This window comes from Eleutherodactylus coqui, chromosome 1 (assembly GCF_035609145.1).
Source record: "Eleutherodactylus coqui strain aEleCoq1 chromosome 1, aEleCoq1.hap1, whole genome shotgun sequence".
Lineage (NCBI taxonomy): Eukaryota > Metazoa > Chordata > Amphibia > Anura > Eleutherodactylidae > Eleutherodactylus > Eleutherodactylus coqui.
In genome coordinates this window covers 125,203,990-125,230,894 of record NC_089837.1, presented here as the reverse complement: position 1 = coordinate 125,230,894, position 26,905 = coordinate 125,203,990, and positions in this window count along the sequence as shown.

The window sequence follows — 26,905 nt, the reverse complement described above, 5'->3', positions numbered from 1 at the left end:
CACAGATAGATAACTCTGTCTCATCATCAGCGAACTCCTCACCCACTGAAAGCTCTTGAGACAGTTGCCGGAAGTCCCCAGCCTCATCACCCAGACCCGAGAGCTTTCCAAAGGTTGGGCATCGGTCACGACAAACTCCTCAGGTGGGAGAGGAACCATTTTTTCCCAATCAAGCCAGGGGTCCGAGAACAGTTCCTGGGAGTCTGTCTGCTCATCAGAATGTGTCATTTTCATGGAGTGAGGAGGCTGGGAGGAAGGAGGAGCAGCAGTGAGAGGATTCAGAGTTGCAGCAGTGGACGGCATAGAAGACTGGGTGGTCGATACATTGCTGAATGCATTTTCTGCTATCCACGACAGGACCTGCTCACACTGCTCATTTTGTAATAAAGGTCTACCACGTGGACCCATAAATTGTGATATGAAGCTGGGGACCTCAGAAACTTGCCTCTCTCCTAATCCCGCAGCAGCCAGCTGGGATACACCTGGACCAGGAACTCGGCCTGTGCCCACACCCTCACTTGGACCTCCGCGTCCTCGCCTGCGTCCACATCCACGTCCTCTAGGCCTACCCCTCAGCATGGTGTATTACGAATAGAGCAGACACAGAGCGGTCTGAATAATTATGCAATTAGTGGCATGCAGTTGGAGGCTGACAGCGGTTATGTTACGCACACTGGAGTCCGCAAAAAATTATACACTAGGCTGCAAAAAGGCCTAGCTGGGTAATAGTGAGCCACTACAACTCCCAGCGGCCATGCAGTAAAATGCACACAGTCACAGGTAGCCCTAAGAAGGAGCTTTTTTTTCAAATTTTTTTGAAAAAAGCAAACAGCCTAGATAGCGTGTATATGTCTTTCCCTCTATCAGCGGCTGTGGGCGAATGCTGCGCGTGAAGTTGACGGGACGCACAGAGTGGTGTAAAAAATTAGGCAATTATTGGCCTGCACTTGGAGGGTCACAGCGGTTATGTTACGCACACTGTAAGCCGAAAAAATTATACGCTGGGCTGCAGAAAGGCCTAGCTGGCTAATAGTGAGCCACTACAACAGTAATGCACACGCTCACAGGTAGCCCTAAGGAGGAGTTTTTTTTTCAAAAAAACAGCAGCCTAGATAGCGTGTATAAGTCTTTCCCTCTATCAACGGCTATGGGCGAACGCTGCGCGTGAAGTTGACGGGACGCACAGAGCGCTGTAAAAAATTAGGCAATTATTGGCCTGCACTTGGAGGGTCACAGCGGTTATGTAAGGCACGCTGTAGGATGAAAAAAATATACGCTGGGCTGCAGAAAGGCCTAGCTGGCTAATAGTGAGCCACTACAACAGTAATGTACACGCTCACAGGTAGCCCTAAGGAGGAGTGTCTTTGGTGTACTCGTCGACGGGATTCTACATTACCACTGTCCCTGCCTGATCAGTACTGCCCCTATACTCTGTATAATTGGCTGCAGACTGAGAGCGCAATAGTCTGCACAGCCCAAGATGAAAAAAAAAAGTGCAAAACTGCTCCCAGCTGCCACAACAGTAATGCACACGGTCAGAGGTAGCCCAAAGAAGGACCGTTGGGGTACTTGTAGACAGGATCCTACACTACCACTGTCCCTATCTCAGCCCAACTTTCCCTATACTCTGTATTACAGACTGCAGACTTAGAACGCTATAGCTGTAATAGCCTGCACAGCCCGAGATGAAAAAAAATAATTTGGTGCAAAACTGCTCCCAGCAACCACAAGAGTAATGCACACGGTCAGATGTGGCCCTAAGAAGGACCGTTGGGGTTCTTGCAGACGCAAACAGTAGCCTAACACTTTCCCTATAGCAGCAGCAGCACCCTCCCTAATCTCTGCCAGCATGTGTCTGAGGCGAGCAGTGGGCAGGACTGCTTTATATACTTGGCGGTCACTTGATCTCGCCAGCCACTCACTGCAGGGGGGTGCTATAGGGCTGGAACGTCACAGGAGGAAGTTGTAATGCCTTCCCTGCATGTCTATTGGCCAGAAAATGGCGCAAAATATGCAGGGAAGGAAATGGAATTGACTCGAGTACCGCGTGGTGCTCGTCTCGAGTAACGAGCATCTCGAGTACCCTAATACTCGAGCGAGCATCAAGCTCGGACAAGTACGTTCGCTCATCTCTAATAAACATGCAAATATACTTAAAAAGAAGTTTTTATAAAAGTGAGGATTGTTCTGTGAGGTCACACAACAGTCCTTTAGTCTGAGGCCTCATTGTCTTATTGTACTATTGTACTATGGAAACTCATCACACTAAAATAAGGGCAAAATGTAACTATTAGAGATGAGCGAGCGTACTCGGAAAAGCACTACTCGCTCGAGTAATGTGCTTTATCCGAGTATCGCTGTGCTCGTCCCTGAAGATTCGGGTGCCGCTGCGGCTGACAGGTGAGTCGCAGCGGGGAGCAGGGGAGAGCGGGCGGGAGAGAGGGAGAGAAAGATCTCCCCTCCGTTCCTCCCCGCTCTCCCCTGCAGCTCCCCGCTCCGTGCCGGCACCCGAATCTTCAGGGACGAGCACAGCGATACTCGGATAAAGCAAATTACTCGAGCGAGTAGTGCTTTTCCGAGTACGCTCGCTCATCCCTAGTAACTATATATATATATATATATATATATATATATATATAAAATTTGTGACCACTGGGGGATTGGTCACCTTGCAGGGTTACGACCTTTCCTCCCCCTAGGTGGGTGGCCGCACTTCAATGACCCATATCTAGACCTGAGTAAGTGTGAACTTAGGAAGTTTTTTTATTATGGCAGCAATAATGGATAGCATTATTGTCACAGTGCACACATGCATGAAATAATAACAAAATCCTAGCCCTCTGGCTACTAACTGCCATAGGATGCTTGCCTATCCAATACAGTGGCCTAGCACTACTACACATCACAGCACTGTCCCTTAACATACTCAGCCTAGGGGCATCCTTCCCTGTCAGACTCATTGCCAGTACCACAGCCTAGTCTGCCACAGACCTCAGGCTTTCAGTCTCCTCTCAGCTTCTCTCCCAGGAAGTAGCTCCAGTAGCAGCCCTGTTCTGGCTTTCAATCCCTGAGCGCTCAGCCAATCAGAGGCAGTACTCAGCTGTCATTTAATGACAGCTAGGCACTGCCTTTGATTGACCACAGCGCTCAGCCAATCAGAGACAGAGCTCACTGGAGGATTTAAAAATCTGCGGCCTTCAGAACAGAGAAGAAGACTGCCGGGGCCAGAGAGAAGAGCCAGACGGCTCTTCTAGGTGAGTTTATCTTTTTTTTCTTTTTTTACAGCTTGCTATGAATTTCATGGAAGGGCTTATATTTCAAGCCCTTCCCCAAAAATCATTGCTACAAACCCACTGCTTTCAATGGGGCTGTAGCAGTGCTGGCCCAATTGAAAGAAATGGGAAAGCATCATGGACTTCTGCCACAGCTGTCACAGCTGTGTCAGGGGAGCGCAATGTTCTCCCTATTGTTTTCAATGGGGCTAGCGCTGCTGCCGCTGGACCCATTGAAAACAATGGGACATATCACCCATTCTTCTTTGAGATGCGAGATTACATTGAAAACATCACAAATGAGAATTAAACCATTGAAAATCATTGGTTTCATTATCATGCATTTTCACTCACTCTCGCATCGCAGCAAATTCGGATCGCCAGTGGGTATGAGCCCTAACTTATATAAAACTTCACAAACTCTATGTTAAGGGGCCAAGTGAGGTTTGAGTTGGATGACTAAACTGAATTTTATTCATAGCACCAATATGTCTTGCTATAGCCAAAAGTGAACAGCAATGTGACTATGACATAGGGGGACTAAGGATTTACCTCAATATACCCAAGGTAACATAGACAGGACAGAGGAAAAACAGGTAGCCACACTGTTATTGAGGTTTATATGTAACTGGAGATGACAAACATCAAAGTTATGGACACCACAAAGGATCCCCGATGGACCACATTTTAAATCAGTGTGGTCCACCAGGAACCATTGGGATCTGTTGTATGATTGACCTAACATAGTTTAATAGATCCCGCTATAAACGGAAGTCACAAAGCAAATGCAAACATAATACATTATAGAAAATATTGATTTAGATATTAAAATAATAGATATTTAGAACCCTTAGCTTTTGTAATTAGAAGGAATTTTCTTAGCATTGGTGGTGGGGACCAGAGCAAAAACTAGTCAGTGGTCATAATTTAAAAAAATATTTCACTATTCATTGGCTGTTTTAAAAGCTGACATCTGCTGGCATCAAACTAGATCTGATTGCAGACTAACTCTGATATCCAATAGCAGTTGCTTAACTGATTAAATGCCATGGTCAATTTTGACCTCCATGTTTAAGCAGCTAGGCGAAGAGGATGGACCCTCCAGCACCCCATCACATTCCAGTGATGCAATTGTGGGATGCTGATAGGTTAGCATGGCAGCCCAGGGCGTAGTGAAGGTCCCCAGGGCTGCCATTCATGGATGTCTATTAGGCCCTGTGACAGGGCTTAATAGGCAATAATAAAAAGTACTATTTACTGCATAAAAGAAGTGATCGCAAATACAAGTTCCCTAGTGGCAATAAGTAAAAATGTAGCAAAAGGTTTAATACAATTTGTAAAAATATAAAAATAAAACATATTAAAATTTAAAAAAGCTACTACATATATATATATATATATATATATATATATTTATATATTAGCTTACCCGTCGTGCGTTGCTGCGAAGACAGACATACATACATACATTCGTTTTTATATATCTAGTGTAGTAATGCATAAAGGACAGACAGACAGACATACATTCATTTTTATATATATAGATGACATCAGGAAGTGAGAGAATTAGATTCCGTACATAAAATTTGGACGCTAATGCTTTGGCGCTTAGAATTGAATAATCGAGTTGGGACCCATTAGCTTTTCCTATTTATGACATAATTAATGTTCGTGCCAAATTTCAAGTTTCTATGACATTGGGAAGTGAGAGAATTAGATTCCGTACTTAAAATTTGGACGCTAATTCTTTGGCGCTTAGAATTGAATTGGGTTGGGACTCATAACCTTTTCCTATTTATGATATAATCAATGCTCGTGCTAAATTACATTGGGAAGCGAGAAAATTAGATTCCGTACGTAAAATTTGGACGCTAATTCTTTGGCGCTTAGAATTGAATAATCGAGTTGGGACCCATTAGCTTTTCCTATTTATGACATAATCCATGCTCGTGCCAAATTTCAAGTTTCTATGACATTGGGAAGTGTGAAAATTAGATTCCGTACGTAAAATTTGGATGCTAATTCTTTGGCGCTTAGAATTGAATAATCGAGTTGGGACCCTTGATCTTTTCCTATTTATGACATAATCAATGCTCGTGCCAAATTTCAAGTTTCTATGACATTGGGAAGTGAGAAAATTAAATTCCGTACGTAAAATTTGGACCCTAATTCTTTTGCATATAGAATTGAATAATCGAGGTGGGACCTATTAGCTTTTCCTATTCATGACATAATCAATGCTCGTGCCAAATTTCAAGTTTCTATGACATTGGGAAGTGAGAAAATTAAATTCCATGCGTAAAATTTGGACGCTAATTCTTTGGCGCTTAGAATTGAATAATCGAGTTGGGACCCATTAACTTTTCCTATTTATGACATAATCAATGCTCCTGCCAAATTTCATGTTTCTGCGACATCGCGAAGTGAGAGAATTAGTGGCAGTGATGGAAATCAAACGATTTACGTGGTGGGGGGGGGTGTAACTGTTGACGACGCTCGCATGCATTTATCGTAGGATAGTTTTACTATGCCTATAATCTTCCCAGGAGTGTACTCAACAACTTCCCAAAGTTTCATGGCGATCGGATGAATGGTGTAGTAGCGCATAAAGGACAAACAGACACACAGACAGACAGACACGCACGCAGACAGACACACACGCATACATTCAATTTTATATATATATATATATATATATATATATATATACTAGCTTACCCATCGCGCGTTGCTGCGAAGACAGACAGACATACATTCATTTGTTTTTATATATCTAGATAACAACCAATCACAGCGCAGCTTTCATGTTACCTCAGTGGTATAATATATAACAACCAATCACAGCGCAGCTTTCATGTTACCTTAGCAGTATAAAATATAACAACCAATCACAGCGCAGCTTTCATGTTACATGAGCAGTAAGAGAAATAACAACCAATCACAGCGCAACTTTTATTCTGCCTCAGCAATATAAAAAATAGCAACCAATCACAGCGCAGCTTTCATGTTACCTCTGCGGTATTATATATAGCAACCAATCACAGCGCAGCTTTCATGTTACCTTTGTGGTATAATATATAACAACGAATCGCAGCACAGCTTTCATGCAACCTCAGTAGTATAAGAAGTAGCCACCAATCACAGCACAGCTTTCATGTTACCTCAGCAGTATAAGAAATAGCAACCAATCACAGCACAGCTTTCATGTTACCTCAGCATTCTCAATATCCAGCAATTGTCTTGCAAAACGTTCGGCGGATGCATCATTTTGTAGTTGAACACTCATCCCGTTGCTCGTAATGCCTTTTGCTTTCGTGCTTGAGATGGAAATCAAACGATCTTTGTCTGGGGGACATAACTGTCGACGATGCTCGCACGCGCGCGCCACCTATCGTAGGATAGTTGTACTATGCCTATAATCTTCCCAGGAGTGTACTGAACAACTTCCCAAAGTCTCATGGCAATTGGATGAATGGTGTAGTAATGCATAAAGGACAGACAGACAGACATACATTCATTTATATATATCAGGAAGTGAGAGAATTAGATTCCGTACGTAAAATTTGGACGCTAATTGTTTTGCGCTTAGAATTGAATAATGGAGTTGGGACCCATTGGCGTTTCCTATTTATGACATATTCAATGCCCGTGCCAAATTTCAAGTTTCTATGTGAGAAAATTAGATTCCGTACGTAAAATTTGGACGCTAATTCTTTGGCGCATGGAATTGAATAATCGAGTTGGGACCCATTAGCGTTTTCTATTTATGACATATTCAATGCCCATGCCAAATTTCAAGTTTCTATGTGAGAAAATTACATTCCGTACGTAAAACTTGGAAGCTAATTCTTTTGCGCATAGAATTGAATAATCGAGTTGGGACCCATTACCTTTTCCTATTTATGACATAATCAATGCTCCTGCCAAATTTCATGTTTCTACAACATCGGGAAGTGAGAGAATTAGTGGCAATGATGGAAATCGAACGATCTATGTGGGGGGGGGGGGCGTAACTGTCGATGACGCACACACGCGCGCCATTTATCGTAGCATAAATGTACTATGCCTATAATCTTCCCAGGAGTGTACTCAACAACTTCCCAAAGTTTCATGGCTATCGGATGAATGGTGTAGTAGCGCATAAAGGACAAACAGACAGACAGACAGACACGCACGCACGCAGACATACATTCAATTTTATATATATAGATAATTAGAGATGAGCGAGCATACTCGCTAAAGCACTACTCGCTCGAGTAATGTGCCTTAGCCGAGTATCTCCCCGCTCGTCCATAAAGATTCGGGGGCCACCGCAGCTGACAGGTGAGTTGCGGCGGGGAGCGGGGAAGAGCGGGCGGGAGAGAGAGATCTCACTTCCGTTCCTCCCTGCTCTCCCCCGCAGCTCCCCGCCCCGCAGCGGCACACGAATCTTTCGGGACGAGCGGGGAGATACTCGGCTAAGGCACATTACTCGAGCGAGTAGTGCCTTAGCGAGTATACTCGCTCATCCCTATAGATAATCAAACATAATTAGAATTGCTATCCCTGCATCTATAACACAGACCGAACTATTAAAGCATTCCATAGAGAACACCATAAGAAAAAAAAAAAGGCAATGCCAGAATTGTGCTTTTTGGCACCCTATTTCCTGAAAACAGTTGATTAAAACATGATCAAAATGTCATATGTACCCAAAAATGGTACCACTAAAAACAAGAGCTCATGCAAAAAAGTACCCTCCAAACAGTCCAGTTGACAGAAAAATAAAAAAGTGATGCAGCCCAGAAAATGGTGAAGGAAAGCTATTTTTTTCTTGAAAATGTTTCCTTCAATTTCTAAGGGCTCGGACACACGAGCACGTGTTTTGTGCGTGCATAATGCGCGCTTCTAAAAGAACCGTTGGGTTCCTATAGAAGAATCCATATGCGCGGAATTTGAAGCACAAAACAGCGCGCACCTAAATAATATAGAGCGTAGGTGTGCATTTTGCAGGAGTTTCTATTGACTCCCATGGGAGCAGGAGTTAATGGAAACTTCTGCACTAGGAATAGCTTCCCCGCTGCTTACAACAGTGCATTTAAAAGATGCTTCTTGCCAGAAGCACCTTTTAAGTGTCCCACTGTTAACCCCTTAGTCCCCACAGTGTTTAGTGATGAGGGGACTGCAGTGGAAACAAAAGAATCTGCTGCCACAGCTGTGACAGCTGTGGCAGAGGACTGCGCTGCTATTCCATTGCTTTCAATGGGGCCGGCGCTGCTGCCAGACCCATTTTTCAATCTCCAGCCACCAGAAATACAGAAGAAGACTGCAAAGGATGGGGAGAAGAGCCGGACAGTGCTTCTAGGTGAGTTAATTTTTTTTTTCTACAGCTAGAGCATACAGGGTAGAGCATATATTTCAAGCCTACTCACCCCCAAAAAAGCATCGATGTGGGGGTTGCCTTCATCCTATTACATTCAATGGGGCGGCAGCATTGAAAAGCAATGAGTTAGCATTGGGGTCCTCTGCCACAGCTGTGACAACTGTGGAGGGGATTCTTTCGTCCCTGCTGCTGCCCCATTGAAAGCAATGGGATAGCATCAGGGTCCTCTGCCACAACTGTGACAGCTGTGGCAGGGGATTCTTTTGTCCCCGCTGTAGTTCCATCATCACTGAGCACTGTGACAGTGCTGTCACAGTGTTCAGTGATGAGAAGACCTTCGTGGAGCAGCTGCTCCAGTGAACTTGCAAAGTTTCATGTGCGAACTCTGCCTGTTCACGCGTTTTCCGCATAAGTGAGAAGCGCATTTGTTTTGCGCACATAGCAAAACAAGACACTCGTCTGAATGAGGCCTAAAAGTTTAAAAATATATAACAAATCAAAATAAATTTAAAATATCTGTTATCATACTGACCTGCAGAATAAAGTGAATATGTTATTTCCATCTCCCTGTGAATGCTATAAAAATGACCCCCACCCAAATAACGGCGTAGTTGCGTTTTTCTTTCATTTAACCACAGTTAAAAAATGTTTTACAATTTCTCAGTACATTACATTGTACATTAAATTCTACCATTAAATACTACAACTTGTGCCTCAAAAAACAAGCCCTCAGACAGCTACAGTATAAAATAAAGAAGTTATGGCTCTTGAAAGGTGGTGCGGAAAAACAAAAATGAAGAACCGAAACATCTTTGGTCTTAAAAGGGTTAACAAAGCTTACCGTATCAGCACTTTCATTGTTGATTGCCCCTAACAAACCCATTCATGGACTGTATTACCTTTCCTGTTGCCTATATGGCTTTATCTCTGTGTCTGTTTCTTGGTCTATTAGTTTCCAAGTACAGAAGAGCATCTATTTTAGACATTTTAATTTTAGCTTTAATTCCGTGCCCACACACTTGCCATTAAGTCAGTACATTGACCATTCATATTAAATGCATTTAGAATCACAATCAGCAAATCTCTGGGGAGTCCTCCTCCTGCTGCTCGCAATGAATGCTTTCTACTCTGAGATTTCAATGGGTTGTTACTTATTTTACTATTTTTATGCATCCAAGCTGAAAATAATCTGTGAGCGTGCACGTTCCACTAACATACATTTTAGCATGCTGTTACTACTCCGGTATGGGGTAGCTTATGTAAGTTTGTTCCTGACACCTATAATTAAACATGTATCCATGTCATGCCTTCGAGAAAGGTTAGAAGACCATTTAAAAAGAAAACATAGCCTGAATCAGAAAATGACTTTAGATTTTGCGTGTTCTTATAATTTGCTTGTTTTGAACACTTTTTCTGGATTTAATTGATATTTTTTTTTTTTTTTTAGTTTATGTTACATTTTAGAGCAGATATAGTTGTTGTAGTGAATGGTCACTCACTGCTTATACCCACTTTTACTTATGCCGGTTTGCAGAATATGTAAACCGTGAACCACTGGTATATCGGAAGTGTGCTTGCATTCATGTAGACATTTTCAGACAGAAGTGATTGGAGTGTCAGTTCCTCTAAACAAGGCACTATGTTGAGCAGCAGTCTCTTACGGGAAGTGTGTTTGATGATAAGTGAAGGAGACACCCTGGAGACTGCAGCACCCATCCTGACACGCTACCTGACAATTATTGTGCAAGTCACTCAATCTAATGATTAGTCACACAATAATTGTGGCTTGTAAAAGGGCCCTGAGGTTGTTGTGTCTTCACACGATCAGCAAGATAAATGACCAAGCAGTTGCTTACTTGCATCAGCCTTGTCCTTTTTTCCCCCTACCTACATCCCTATGCTGTGATCTTTTTGTGTTCCCTAGCTCTCTACCTCTTGAGTGAGACTGCAAAGGGGCTCCCAATAAGGAAGACATACATGGAAGTAAATACTCATTGAGGCCATTTTCAGTTGAGTGTATTTTAGCTATGTATTTGGTCCATGTTTTGGGGACTGTAATATGGAACTAATATAAATCTATGTATCTATTCATAGTATGTAAGGGCGAAAAAAGACATATAATGTCCATCCAGTTCAACCTATAAACCCCCAATGTTGATCCAGAGGAAGGCAAAAAAAAACCCAATGAGGTAGAAGCCAATTTTCACCATTTAAGGGAAGCTTCCTCCAATCTGGCAATCAGAATAATCCCTGGATCAACAACCCTTTAGAAGTTATTAATGATTATAAAATATAATATTGTAACGCTCAAGAAAGACGTTCAGGCCTCTCTTAAAATCTTTTATTGAATTTGCCATCACCAAGTCCTCAGGCAGAGAGTTCCAAAGTCTCATTGCTACTGCTCTTACAGTAAAGAACCCCCTTCTATGTCTGTGTAAAAACCTTCTTTCCTCTAGACATAGAGGACGCCCCTTTGTTGTAGTTACAGTCCTGGGTATAAATAGATGATGGAAGAGATCTCTTTATTGTCCTCTGATATTTTTATACATAGTTATTAGATCACCCCTTGGACGTCTTTTTTCTAAACTAAATATGCACCCCATGATCCTATTTGCCTATCTGTATTTTTCATGGTCCTTTTTTAAAAATGCAGCATGACCTATTTTTTTGTGCTTTTACCTCCATATTTGTTTCCTTTCATATTGGTATATAGCGATCAGTATCTGCCCAGTAGAAATTAAAAGATATGAAGGCAAATACTGATGACATACAGTTGTCATGTCACCTGTAATACCTATGTAATACCATTCCTCATTATGGATGTGTTACAATTAGAGATGAGCGAGCATACTCGCTAAGGACAATTGCTCAATCGAGGATTGTCCTTAGCGAGTATCTCCCCGCTCGGAAGAAAAGGTTCGGCGGCCGGGGCGGGTGACAGGTGCGTTGCGGCCATGAGCATGGGGGAGAGAGGGAGAGAGAGATCTCCCCTCCGTTCCCCCCCGCTGTCCCCCGCCGCTCCCCGCCCGCCGCCGGCAGCCGAATCTTTGCTCCCGAGCAGGCATGTACTCGCCAAGGGCAATTCTCGATCGAGTAATTGCCCTTAGCGAGTATGCTTACTCATTTCTCGTTACAATACGTTCGTCTAAAACCAGCCCGAGAAAAAAATTGCCTGGACTCCCTGATTTCAGTGAAACTAGACGGCTATTGCATGTATATGGGAACCTTCCGACTCCAACCTTCCTGATTAGCTCATATCATTGTTCAACAGTGAAGATCTTTCTGATTTGAAAACAGGCCTTTCTTAATCATTTCATCATGGAAGAAATGCAAATGACATTGAAAACTTTGAGTTAGCTCTTGGCTCTGAGATGTAGCCATTTAAGTTAAGCCCCCTACTACACATAAAACTTGAACTCATGAAGAACTTTGTAAAGGGGATGAACCGGGGTAGAGAGGCTTTTCAGTACCTCAGAAGACAATTTCCACAGCTCAGTGATGCTAAAGTTAAAGAAGGCATCTTCATTGGCCAGCAGATCCGTCACCCTCTTAAAGATAAAAACTTTGAGCAAGTTTTTCAGGGTCATGAGAAAGCAGCACGGGAGGCATTTAACCCCTTCCTGCTCCAGGACATAGATTTACGTCCTGCAGCGTTGGGGTATGTATGAAAAGAGATCACGGCACGACCTCTCTTCATACAGCGTGGCTGTCAGCTGTTTAATACAGCTGACACCCACGGGCAATAGCTGCAAATGGCTGCTCGGCAGATCGCAGCCTTTAACCCTTTAAATGTTGCTGTCAATTCTGACAGCGGCATTTAAATACCTCAAACTATGTTTGGGGGTCCCATACGGCCCCCATGTGTGAGATTGCAGGGAGCTATACAGGTGTCAGGGCAGCCGGGGTCCTTTTGAAAGGCCCCAGGGCTGCCTTAGCAGACTGCCTATCAAGCCATCCCCGTGGGGTGGTTTGATAGGCTGCTTGTCAAATCGCAGTATGATGTAATGCTATAGCATTATGTCATACTGCAAGAGTGATCAAAGCATTGCTAGGTTTAGTCCCCCAGTGGGGCTAAAAAAAAAGTTAAAATAAGATCAATAAAGTTTTATTAATTGTAAGAAAAAAAGTAATAAAAGTTTAAATCACCCCCTTTTGCCATATCTATAATAAAAAAAATCTAAATCATAAAAGAAAAATACATATTTGGTACCGCCGCGTCCGTAAAAGTTCGATCTATCAAAGTAGTGCATTATTTACCCTGTATGGTAAATGTTGTCTGAAAAAAAAAAGAAAGAGCACCAGGAATGCACTTTTTCAGTCATCCTGTCTCCCAGAAAAAATGCAATAAAAAGCAATCAAAAAGTCGTATGTATTCTGAAATGGTACAAAAGTAAAGTACAGGACGTCTCGCAAAAAATGAGCCCTCAAACAACAACAGTGTCGAAAAAAAAAATTATTGCACGCAGAAGATGGTGGCAGAAAATAATTGTAAAAAATTAAATGTCTTTGAAAAAAAATAAAAGTAATACATGTACAGTGAAAAAAAAACTATACAAGTTTGGTATCGTAGTAATCGCACTGACCCATAGAATAAAGTTATCATGTCATTTTTGTTGCAGTTTGTGCGCCGTAGAAACAAGATGCACTGCAAGATGGCGGAGTGTCATTTTTTTCTTCATTTTACTTCACTTAGAATTTTTTTTAAAGTTTTTCAGTACATTATATGGTATGTTAAATATTACCATTGAGAAATACAACTCGTCCCACAAAAAAAAAGCCCTCATACAGCTACATAGATGGATAAATAGAGGAGTTACAATTTTTTAAAAGGGTGGAGGAAAAAACAAAGAGTGAAAACAAAAAAAGGTCTGCATCATTAAAGGCTTAAAGATGTTCTGCATGGCTTCCTGGGAAATCGAAGAGTTGACAACTCCATTGAGATTGTCAATAAGCTTCTAGAAAATTACCACCGATTAGGTTGTAACTAGAGATGAGCGAACGTACTCGTCCGAGCTTGATACTCGTTCGAGTATTAGCGTGTTCGAGATGCTCGTTACTCGTGACGAGTACCACGCGATGTTCGGGTTACTTTCACTTTCATCTCTGAGACGTTAGCGCGCTTTTCTGGCCAATAGAAAGACAGGGAAGGCATTACAACTTACCCCTGCGACGTTCAAGCCCTATACCACCCCCCTGCAGAGAGTGGCTGGGCAGATCAGGTGTCACCCGAGTATAAAAATCGGCCCCTCCTGCGGCTCGCCACACATGCGTTCTGACATAGAGGAGGGAAAGTGCTATCTTGGTGGAGCTGCTATAGGGAGAGTGTTAGGAGTATTTTAGGCTTCAAGAACCCCAACGGTCCTTCTTAGGGCCACATCTAACCGTGTGCAGTACTGTGGAGGCTGCTTTTTGCAGTGTTGCACTTTTTTTTTTTTTGGTATATCGGCCGTGCAGAGCACTGCGCCCTGCAGTAATACTCCAGTGCCAGAACTGGTGGTTAGGCAGGGACAGAAGACATATTGATTGAATACAGGCAGTGGGCCTTTGCAAAAACATTTGGGGAAAAAAATCTATTTGGGCTGCCTGTCACTGTCCTCAGTGTTCTGGGTCTCTGCTGGGTGTAGTAGTTCTCCAAATTCATACGCAGCCAGCTAAGTGTTACAGCAGGCTTGCGCAAAATTATTTCCTGGCTCTGTGTTGGCTGTTAAATCACCGCTGTATTGCAGTCCACAGTGCAACACTCTGCAGTTCTTTGACATACTCCAGGGCCAGAAGCGGTTAGGCAGGGACAGAAGACATATTGATTGAATATAGGCAGTGGGCCTTTGCAAAAACATTTGGGGAAAAAAATCTATTTGGGCTGCCTGTCACTGTCCTCAGTGTTCTGGGTCTCTGCTGGGTGTAGTAGTTCTCCAAATTCATACGCAGCCAGCTAAGTGTTACAGCAGGATTGTGCAAAATTATTTCCTGGCTCTGTCTGGGCTGTTAAATCACTGCTGTATTGCAGTCCACAGTGCAACACTCTGCAGTTCTTTGACATACTCCAGGGCCAGAAGCGGTTAGGCAGGGACAGAAGACATATTGATTGAATACAGGCAGTGGGCCTTTGCAAAAACATTTGGGGAAAAAAATCTATTTGGGCTGCCTGTCACTGTCCTCAGTGTTCTGGGTCTCTGCTGGGTGTAGTAGTTCTCCAAATTCATACGCAGCCAGCTAAGTGTTACAGCAGGATTGTGCAAAATTATTTCCTGGCTCTGTCTGGGCTGTTAAATCACTGCTGTATTGCAGTCCACAGTGCAACACTCTGCAGTTCTTTGACATACTCCAGGGCCAGAAGCGGTTAGGCAGGGACAGAAGACATATTGATTGAATACAGGCAGTGGGCCTTTGCAAAAACATTTCGGGAAAAAAATCTATTTGGGCTGCCTGTCACTGTCCTCAGTGTTCTGGGTCTCTGCTAGGTGTAGTAGTTCTCCAAATTCATACGCAGCCAGCTAAGTGTTACAGCAGGATTGTGCAAAATTATTTCCTGGCTCTGTCTGGGCTGTTAAATCACTGCTGTATTGCAGTCCACAGTGCAACACTCTGCAGTTCTTTGACATACTCCAGGGCCAGAAGCGGTTAGGCAGGGACAGAAGACATATTGATTGAATACAGGCAGTGGGCCTTTGCAAAAACATTTGGGGAAAAAAATCTATTTGGGCTGCCTGTCACTGTCCTCAGTGTTCTGGGTCTCTGCTGGGTGTAGTAGTTCTCCAAATTCATACGCAGCCAGCTAAGTGTTACAGCAGGCTTGCGCAAAATTATTTCCTGGCTCTGTCTGGGCTGTTAAATCACCGCTGTATTGCAGTCCACAGTGCAACACTCTGCAGTTCTTTGACATACTCCAGGGCCAGAAGCGGTTAGGCAGGGACAGAAGACATATTGATTGAATATAGGCAGTGGGCCTTTGCAAAAACATTTGGGGAAAAAAATCTATTTGGGCTGCCTGTCACTGTCCTCAGTGTTCTGGGTCTCTGCTGGGTGTAGTAGTTCTCCAAATTCATACGCAGCCAGCTAAGTGTTACAGCAGGCTTGCGCAAGATTATTTCCTGGCGTTCCGTAAGCGAAGTCAGCCTCCAACCACAGGCCAATAAGCGGCACATTTAATTACAGCGTTCTGTTTCTGCATTACTGGTAATACAGCATGCTGAGGGGTAGGGGTAGGCCTAGTGGACGTGGACGCGGCCGAGGACGCGGAGGCCCAAGTCAGGGTGTGGGCACAGGCCGAGCTCCTGATCCAGGTGTATCGCAGCCGACTGCTGCGGGATTAGGAGAGAGGCACGTTTCTGGCGTCCCCACATTCATCGCACAATTAATGGGTCCACGCGGTAGACCTTTATTAGAAAATGAGCAGTGTGAGCAGGTCCTGTCGTGGATGGCAGAAAGTGCATCCAGCAATCTATCGTCCACCCACAGTTCTTCGCCGTCCACTGCTGCAACTCAGAATCCTCTGGCTGCTGCTCCTCCTTCCTCCCAGCCTCCTCACTCCATTACAATGACACATTCTGAGGAGCGGGCAGACTCCCAGGAACTGTTCTCGGGCCCCTGCTCAGATTGGGCAGCAGTGGTTCCTCTCCCACCGGAGGAGTTTATCGTCACTGATGCACAACCATTGGAAAGTTCCCGGGGTCCGGGGGATGAGGCTGGGGACTTCCAGCAACTGTCTCAAGACCTTACAGTGGGTGAGGAGGCCGATGACGATACGACACAGTTGTCTATCAGTGAGGTAGTAGTAAGGACAGTAAGTCCGAGGGAGGAGTGCACAGAGGATTCGGAGGAAGAGCAGCAGGACAATGAGGTGACTGACCCCACCTGGTTTGCTACGCCTACTGAGGACAGGTCTTCAGAGGGGGAGGCAAGGGCAGCAGCAGGGCAGGTTGCAAGAGGCAGTGCGGTGTCCAGGGGTAGAGGCAGAGCCAGACCGAATAATCCATGAACTGTTTCCCAAAGCGCCCCCTCGCGCCATGCCACCCTGCAGAGGCCGAGGTGCTCAAAGGTCTGGCAGTTTTTCACTGAGAGTGCAGACGACCGACGAACAGTGGTGTGCAACCTTTGTCGCGCCAAGATCAGCCGGGGAGCCACCACCACCAGCCTCACCACCACCAGCATGTGCAGACATATGATGGCCAAGCACCCCACAAGGTGGGACGAAGGCCGTTCACCGCCTCCGGTTTGCACCGCTGCCTCTCCCCCTGTGCCCCAACCTGCCACTGTGATCCAACCCCCCTCTCAGGGCACAGGCACTGCCGTCTCCTGGCCTGCACCCACACCCTCACCTCCGCTGTCCTCGGCCCCATCCACCAATGTTTGTCAGCGCACCGTCCAGCCGTCGCCAGCGCAAGTGTTTGAGCGCAAGCGCAAGTACGCCGCCACGCACCCGCACGCTCAAGCGTTAAACGTGCACATAGCCAAATTTATCAGCCTGGAGATGCTGCCGTATAGGGTTGTGGAAGCGGAGTCTTTCAAATGTATGATGGCGGCGGCGGCCCCGTGCTACTCAGTTCCCAGTCGCCACTACTTTTCCCGATGTGCTGTCCCAGCCCTGCACAACCACGTCTCTGGCAACATTGTACGCGCCCTCATCAACGCGGTTACTGCCAAGGTCCACTTAACAACGGACACGTGGACAAGCACAGGTGGGCAAGGCCACTATATCTCCCTGACGGCACATTGGGTGAATTTAGTGGAGGCTGGGACAGAGTCAGAGCCTGGGACCGCTCACGTCCTACCCACCCCTAGAATTGCGGGCCCCAGCTCGGTGCTGGTATCTGCGGCGGTCTATGCTTCCTCCACTAAACCACCCTCCTCCTCCTGCTCCTCCAATGCAACCTCTGTCTCGCAATCAAGATGTGTCAGCAGCAGCACGTCGCCAGCAGTCGGTGTCGCGCGGCGTGGCAGCACAGCGGTGGGCAAGCGTCAGCAGGCCGTGCTGAAACTACTCAGCTTAGAAAAGAAGAGGCACACGGCCCACGAACTGCTGCAGGGTCTGACAGAGCAGACCGACCGCTGGCTTGCGCCGCTGAGACTCCAACCGGGCATGGTCGTGTGTGACAACGGCCGTAACCTGGTGGCAGCTCTGTAGCTCGGCAGCCTCACGCACGTGCCATGCCTGGCCCACGTCTTTAATTTGGTGGTTCAGCGCTTTCTGAAAAGCTACCCACACTTGTCAGACCTGCTTGGAAAGGTACGCCGGCTCTGCGCACATTTCCGCAAGTCCCACACGGACGCTGCCACCCTGCGCATCCTGCAACATCGGTTTAATCTGCCAGTGCACCGACTGCTGTGCGACGTGCCCACACGGTGGAACTCTACGCTCCATATGTTGGCCAGGCTCTATGAGCAGCGTAGAGCTATAGTGGAATACCAACTCCAACATGGGCGGCGCAGTGGGAGTCAGCCTCCTCAATTCTTTACAGAAGAGTGGGCCTGGTTGGCAGACATCTGCCAGGTCCTTTGAAACTTTGAGGAGTCTACCCAGATGGTGAGCGGCGATGCTGCAATCATTAGCGTCACCATTCCTCTGCTATGCCTCTTGAGAAGTTCCCTGCAATGCATAAAGGCAGACGCTTTGCGCTCGGAAACAGAGCCGGGGGAAGACAGTATGTCGCTGGATAGTCAGAGCACCCTCCTGTCTATATCTCAGTGCGTTGAGGAGGAGGAGGAGGAGCATGAGGAGGATGAGGAGGAGGAGGAAGAGACAGCTTGGCCCACTGCTGAGGGTACACATGCTGCTTGCCTGTCATCCTTTCAGCGTGTATGGCCTGAGGAGGAGGAGGATCCTGAAAGTGATCTTCCTAGTGAGGACAGCCATGTGTTGCGTACAGGTACCCTGGCACACATGGCTGACTTCATGTTAGGATGCCTTTCTTGTGACCCTCATGTTACACGCATTCTGGCCACTACGGATTACTGGGTGTACACACTGCTTGACCCACGGTATAAGGAGAACCTTTCCACTCTCATACCCGAAGAGGAAAGGGGTTCGAGAGTGATGCTATACCAAAGGACGCTGGCGGACAAACTGATGGTAAAATTCCCATCCGACAGCGCTAGTGGCCGAAGGCGCAGTTCCGAGGGCCAGGTAGCAGGGGAGGTGCGGAGATCAGGCAGCATGTACAGCACAGGCAGGGGAACACTCTCTAAGGCCCTTGACAGCTTTATGGCTCCCCAGCAAGACTGTGTCACCGCTCCCCAGTCAAGGCTGAGTCGGCGGGAGCACTGTAAAAGGATGGTGAGGGAGTACGTAGCCGATCGCACGACCGTCCTCCGTGACGCCTCTGCCCCCTACAACTATTGGGTGTCGAAGCTGGACACGTGGCCTGAACTCGCACTGTATGCCCTGGAGGTGCTTGCTTGTCCTGCGGCTAGCGTCTTGTCAGAGAGGGTGTTTAGTGCGGCTGGGGGAATCATCACAGATAAGCGTACCCGCCTGCCAACCGACAGTGCCGACAGGCTTACACTCATCAAGATGAACAAAGCCTGGATTTCCCCAGACTTCTCTTCTCCACCAGCGGACAGCAGCGATACCTAAGCAATACGTAGGCTGCACCCGCGGATGAAAGCATCGTTCTCTATCCCCATCAAAAACGGGGACCTTTTTGCTTCATCAATCTGTGTATAATATTCCTCCTCCTCCTCCTGCTCCTCCTCCTGAAACCTCACATAATCACGCCGAACGGGCAATTTTTTTTAGGCCCACAAGGCTCAGTCATATAATTTTTGTAAACAATTTTTATACGTTTCAATGCTCATTAAAGCGTTGAAACTTTCACCTCAACCAATTTTTATTTTAACTGGGCTGCCTCCAGGCCTAGTTACCAATTAAGCCACATTAACCAAAGCGATTAATGGATTTCACCTGCCCTCTTGGTTGGGCATGGGCAATTTTTCTCAGGTACATTAGTACTGTTGATACACCAATTTTTTGGGGCCCTCGCCTACAGTGTAATCAAATTAATTTTTAGCCCACCTGCATTACAGCTGACGTTACATCAGCTGTGTTGGGCACTGCAATGGGATACATTTATGTACCGCCGGTGGGTTCCAGGGAGCCACCCATGCTGTGGGTGCACACGGAATTCCCATTGCGGAGTTGTACCTGCCTGTGACTATTTATAAAAAAACGTGGTCTGACTGGGGCATGCAGACACCTTGACAGAATGAATAGTGTGTGGCACATAGGTTCCCCATTGCTATGCCCATGTGTGCAGCTCCAGATGGAGGTGGCACAGGATTGGATTTCTCATTGCTTCTGTACAGCATTGTGGACTATCGCCCCGCCCCTTTTAAAGAGGGTCGCTGCCTAGCTGTGCCAACCCTCTGCAGTGTGTGCCTGCTTTTCCTCTGGCAGACACACTTATAAATAGACATGAGGGTGGTGTGGCATGAGGGCAGCTGAAGCCTGGGCAGGGACAGTTTGGTGTGCGCTGTGGACACTGGGTCGTGTGGGGGGGGGGGTTGGTCAGCATGTAACCCAGGAGAAGTGGCAGCGGAGTGTCATGCAGGCAGTGATTGTGCTTTGTTGGAGGTAGTGTGGTGCTTAGCTAAGGTATGCATTGCTAATGAGGGCTTTTCAGAAGTAAAAGTTGTTGGGAGGGGGGGGCCCACTCTTGCCGCTATTGTGGCTTAATAATGGGACCTGGGAACTTGAGATGCAGCCCAACATGTAGCCCCTCGCCTGCCCTATCCGTTGCTGTGTCGTTCCCATCACTTTCTTGAATTGCCCTGATTTTCACAAATAAAAACCTTAGCGAGCATCGGCGATATACAAAAATGCTCGGGTCGCCCATTGACTTCAATGGGGTTTGTTACTCGAAACGAACCCTCGAGCATCGTGATAATTTCGTCCCGAGTAACGAGCACCCGAGCATTTTGGTGCTCGCTCATCTCTAGTTGTAACATGTTACTGAAAATCAATTTTCTACATTCTCACCTGCACTTCTTTCCCGACAACGGCAGTGCTGCAAGTGACGAACACGGAGAACGATTCCATCAGGATATATCGAAAATATATATATTGGATATATATCTGACAGATGTTTTACTTTATAGTGGTTTGTCTGTTGACGGGTTGACTTTAAATAAATGATGACTGCAAAACATATGGTTTGTAGGATTAATGCGTCATCTTAATGATTTGTTCTTTTTTTTGTAATTATCAGCAGTAGACTTTGTTTCAGCAGAAACCTCCACCGGATGATGAGCGCATTAACATCTACTGTAAATAGAATCTTGACTCCTTATAATTAAAGTTATTACTGAGGACAGAAAACATGAAGCAGCCCAAGGTTGATAAATTTGATTAAATGTAGGTGTAACTATAATAAACGTATCACAGCATAACATTGTCATCTGTCTTTGGAGAGAAAAGCCTGTACACCTCTGGATTTTCAGCTAGTCAGCTACAGTACATTTCTGGTCTTGGACACAAGCCATCCTACAGAATAAACAAGTGGAAGTCACGTCATACACTTTTCTAAAACCAGACACCCAAATCAAAAAGCAATTTAGCAAACACGAAAATGTTTTCTTTACAAAACGCTCTGGATATTGTACAGCTCCAACATATTACCTTTGCCAGAGTGAGTCAACCCACAATTTATTATCAATACCTCAATGGGTCCCAAGTGGGGACTACAAGAGCACAAAGTGTCTAAACAACAATAATCACAGTGCTAGCCTGTAGCTTTTCAAAAGCTGTAATCCAAAAAGGACATCAATTAATTTGTTTTATCCATAGAAGTACTGCAGTAAGCAAAGAAGTAATCCCATCTTCAAAACACTATGGCTGAGTGGGGCATATTTGCCTGTAAACCACAGCCACTAGTGGTCAGAATAACAGAAAAAGCCGAACTGGCTGTTCCATCATCCTGTAAATATGCCATAAATGTCCGAGATAGGAATACCCTTTTAAAAATGGCACTTCAAAATAATACACATTAAACCAGATTTACTATTGCAGTTATGCTAGAACACCAAAGAGCTGGCATACATGTGCAAATTTATTATGGATTTTAGACATTTTTGGCTTCCTACTAGCCATTCATAAGCATCCAATGGCTCATGCCCATGGGCAAATGTGTGAAACACTGCGGATGTCTTACATACGCATTTGTGAACAAACCCATTTACACATAACGATATCGCTCAAAATTCATTCAAACAAATCAATGTGTGCGATAATCGTTCAGTGTAAGGGTGACTACCCACTACAGTTTTTTTTTTGCTGCGAAATCCGCAGAGTTTTTTTTTCCTGCAGGGGTCTATGGGACTTGTAATGATTTTGCGCGATTGCGATTTTAGCTTTACAAGTCCCATAGCCCATAGACCCCTGCAGAAAAAAAAAAAAAACGCTGCGAATTTCGCAGTGAAAAAAACTGTAGTGGGTAGTCACCCTAAATGCACAAAAAATGCTTACTATTTGTTCACAGTTTGTTAAGCTGACTTTTCATTCAGCTTAAAAAACATCACTGGATCACAGGCTTGTCGGCCTGTGTAAACGCTCCCCGCTCAGCACTTTATGAATGCTGCCTGCACATGGGCGGATTTGCATTGTGAAATCTAGAGCGGACGTCCGCCTCCAGATTCCGCAGCAAATCCAGCCCATAGCATGCTATGACAATACACGATTTCATGTTCATGAGCAGCAATCAATTGCGATTTTCCGTTGCTGCGATTTTGTGTGAGCTCTGCACGCATGGCTTTCATTGAAGTCAATGCAAGCCATCTGTCCCGCGGCAATTCTGCAATCATCATTGCAGAATGCTCGCGGAATCCACATCATCGCCTAGCGACAGTGTGGCATGATCTGTACTGCGCATGTGCGCCGGCCGACACATCCATAGCACAGGAAGAAGACGCCGAACAGGTACGCAGGGGTCACCGGATGGGCATCAGGTCGAACTCTGCTGCGGGATCCCGCACTCGGGGTCTGACTCGGCCATGTCCAGGTAGCCATAGGAGGTTAAGCACTGAGGGAGAAGTGGACGAGAAGCCCGCGATCCAGTTCTGAAGTATTTCTGTGTAAACGCTCTGCACGAGTGCTGACGACCTTAGCCGTGACATCAGTGCTTGTGCAGCCGTTTAAATGACTGCCGGCCTGTGTAAAAGAGTCATAAGTTAGTACCTATAGCTCATGCTTACATGTTATTTATCTTCCTCAATGCTTAGTACAGTATAATGCTGCCTTTTAGTTCAGCTCCACTGATGCAGAACTGTCATATGTGACTACAGTTTATCTACAGTTCCTGCAGAGAATCTGGGGTCATCTGAAACATGTCACCTGTTTAATCATTGGATCAGGGAGACACACACCCTAGTTCATTATTGGTTCAGGAAGACCCCCTTCCCCCCACCCAGTTTCATAATTAGTTTGGGGAAATACACCCTGTTTCATCATTGTTTCAGGGAGACACGCCCCTATCACATCACTGGTTCAGGGAGACACAACCCCTGTTTCCTCACTGGTTCAGAGAGACACACCCCTATCTCTTCACTGGTTCAGGGAGACACACCCCTATTTCATGACTGCTTCAGGGAGACACACCCATATTTCATCACTAGTTCAGGGAGACACACCCCCTGTTTCATTATTGATTCAGGGAGACACACCCCTGTTTCATTATTGGTTCAGGGAGACATGCCCCTATCACATCATTGGTTCAGGGAGAGACACCCCCTATTTCATCACTGGTTCAGGGAGACACACACCCTGTTTCATCACTGGTTCAGGGAGACACACACCCTGTTTCATCACTTGTTCAGGGAGACACACACCCTGTTTCATAATTGGTTCAGGGAGACACACCCCTATCACATCACTGGTTCAGGGAGACACAACCCCTGTTTCCTCACTGGTTCAGAGAGACACACCCCTATCTCATCACTGGTTCAGGGAGACACACCCCTATTTCATAACTGCTTCAGGGAGACACACCCATATTTCATCACTAGTTCAGGGAGACACACCCCCTGTTTCATTATTGATTCAGGGAGACACACCCCTGTTTCATTATTGGTTCAGGGAGACATGCCCCTATCACATCATTGGTTCAGGGAGAGACACCCCCTATTTCATCACTGGTTCAGGGAGACACACACCCTGTTTCATCACTTGTTCAGGGAGACACACACCCTGTTTCATAATTGGTTCAGGGAGACACACCCCTTTTTCATCACTGGTTCAGGGAGACACGCCCCTGTTTTATCACTGGTTCGGGGAGACAGATCCATATTTCATCACTGGTTCAGGGAGACACACCCCTGTTTCATTATTGGTTCAGGAAGACACACCCCTCTTTCAATATTAGTTCAGTGAGACATACCCCTATCTCATCACTGGTTCAGGGAGACACACCCCTATTTCATCATTGGTTCAACTGCTGCTTATACACACAAGTCTATGACAAGTTCATCACTTCATGGAGAGCCGATTTCCATTACAACAAGGGCATAATGATTATAAAGTAGGGAGCCTATTCAGGTGAATAAGCCTAAGTAAGCAGGGGCACGGAGAATAACTTTAACATTTGCTGAATTCTTCTGCGATTTGCCACATATAACTCTATATTATCTCAATTAATATTAAAGTTTTGTTGCGGGTAATTAATAGTTATAATGTGGGTAAAGTTCAAGTGAGAAAATGAAGTTCAGTAACAACTAAGCCAATGACTCCCTACAGCTGCGTGAGAGAAGGGGTGCTTGATCTAGTTGTAATGTGTCACTCTGTGGAAATAAATTGTACGTGCAAGTGCTGCAAAACACAACCATCTGAAAACTAAAACACAGCTTGATCTTTTCACAGTCTACCCAATTTATAGGGAAGTAAATGCACTATAAATATATTCCAACTGTTACCGGCAAATACTGAGTCATGAAACTAGACAAAAATAATCTCACAAAACCATGGAAATGCAAGAAAGATGGAAACGATTACACAAATAAGTAATAATTTTAGCATGTAATTATTTGACTGTCGTCAGAAGACATAATACAGTAGGTACCAGGCTTTGCATTCCTTGGAGAATTAGAATTCATTTCGAACATTGTTGGATATAATACTGTGCTAGCAGCTATTTTTGGTCACCGTAACATTTCAGTGACGGAAGACTCAAGAGAGCAGAATGTATATTACTAACAATCAGAAACTATTTATATTATAATGTCTCAAGCACACAGCAAAGTTGTGAGTCCCTGTCCTGTCATATTTGGTGCTTGTGGACCCATAGAGTTCTATGAATGTTGAATTACAGATCTGTAATACAACGGTGTGCATGAACCTGTACATTAACTACCTGCTGGTAGAGCAGTAGAGATGTTTGATTTGCCTTGACAATCTGGGATTTTTTACAGGCTACCATAGTAATGTCCATCTGTTGAAAACTAGGAAATGCCACACTAAAGTGCATCATTTTATTACTGCATGTTGTCCTCATTAGTACATTGTGCTGTATTTGGACATTTAGTAATAGTAATTAGTGTATAGGAGTTTGAGTAGAAGCCAAATTTCTTCAGCAAATTGTATATTTCATTATTTATCGGCATTTTTAAAATAGAACTGATAAAACTCACAGCGCTGTACTCAATGATGCCCATCAATATATGTCCCCCCCCAATGGGGCTCACAGTCTAGACTAATGGAAGGCAATTATGGGGGCATTCCCATCTGATAGTACACTCTTCAATACTAAAATTGCAACACCAAGAAGGAAAAGTCGTAAGGTTATGCAAATGTAGGAAGTTGAAGGTGTTGCTAAAATGTGTAAAGTGTCAAATTTTCAAGCACTTACCTCTAATTTGTAGCATGTGGGAGGGACTTTAATTGTATCAAAGCTAGATTGAAAGCAAGTTTTTTTCAGCCACATTAAACCGCAAAAATCGGATTAAGTCTTGTGGTATGATTGTGTGGTGCCTCCTGATTTGCCAGTTATTGCGACTTGTTGCAAACTGGGAGGGACAGAACCTTTGAATAGAGGGACCTTAGTTTATTACTATGACAGCACTGTTCTACATTGCATGTCCCAGTGATAGAATAACGATAACTTTGATTAATAGCAATAGGTGCACAGAGGTGAATCTTTGTACAGATGGATTGTCAGATTAGAAAAATAGTGCGTAGTGAACTATTCTGGATTGTGAGTGAAATTGGACATCACATCCTAAGTGTAGGGATATGAACAGTGTCTACACAAACTATCAGAAAGTGCTCGAAAAACCTGGGGTTCCAAGCCAGATGTCCAGCAACAGATGTTCCATTGACCTTACACCACCGCTCTCAAAGGCTAGTATGGTACAGAACAAGACAGCTATGGAGGAGTAGAATGGAGGTCTTTTCTCTTCAACAATGACTCAAGCTCTTGTCTCAGATGCAGTGATAGCTGGAGATTGGTTTGGAGACCACGTGGAAATGCCATGAAGAGGCCTACGCAAGGGAATGTCACACTGGACCTACTTCTGGGATTTTGTTGTGGGGTGGTATAGTGTACGGTAGTCGGACAGCTTGAGGTTCACTAACCACTATCGTTCTGTTGTTTTGGTCATTAAATCAATACAACACTACGATGCCAGGCCACATGTTGCTCGTGTAATTCTGACCAGCTTGTGTGGCCTAAACATGCTACCATGGCCTGTAGCTTCTCCATACTTGTCTACTATCGAGCACATCTAGGAAGTCGTTAATCAGCAATTGCAATGGAGCTGCCAGTAGCACATCTTTATGATTTGCATCTCCAAGTGCATTCCTGTTCCATTATTGATTCAGGGAGACATGCCCCGATCTCATCATTGGTTCAACTGCTGCTTGAATAATAACTGTAATTCACAGAGGCAGAGGGATATAGAAGAAAGGCTTTCTCAAAATATTCACTGGGTATATCCCTTAAAATATAACTTTTATTAATCAATAAATATAAAATGATTGGGCCTCACAAAAAACAGACAAACTGGAACTAACAAACACAGAGCAAGAATTTTAAACCCTGGAAAAGGACCAGAGAAAATACATGCAATTGACACCTCTATTACAATGCAGAAGTATCCTGCAACGTGAGACACTCTAATGCACTCTTTTTCAGTCACCATTGGGGATGGATGTCACCCAATAAAGATTAGAGGACCATATTAGGATGCGTCCTTCACAAAAAGATGAAAGGAGGATGATCGTTCCATCAAGGTAAGTGGTTTACGGGACACCTCCAATGGTGACGTACATTCGGGCTCCTATTGTGTCTCA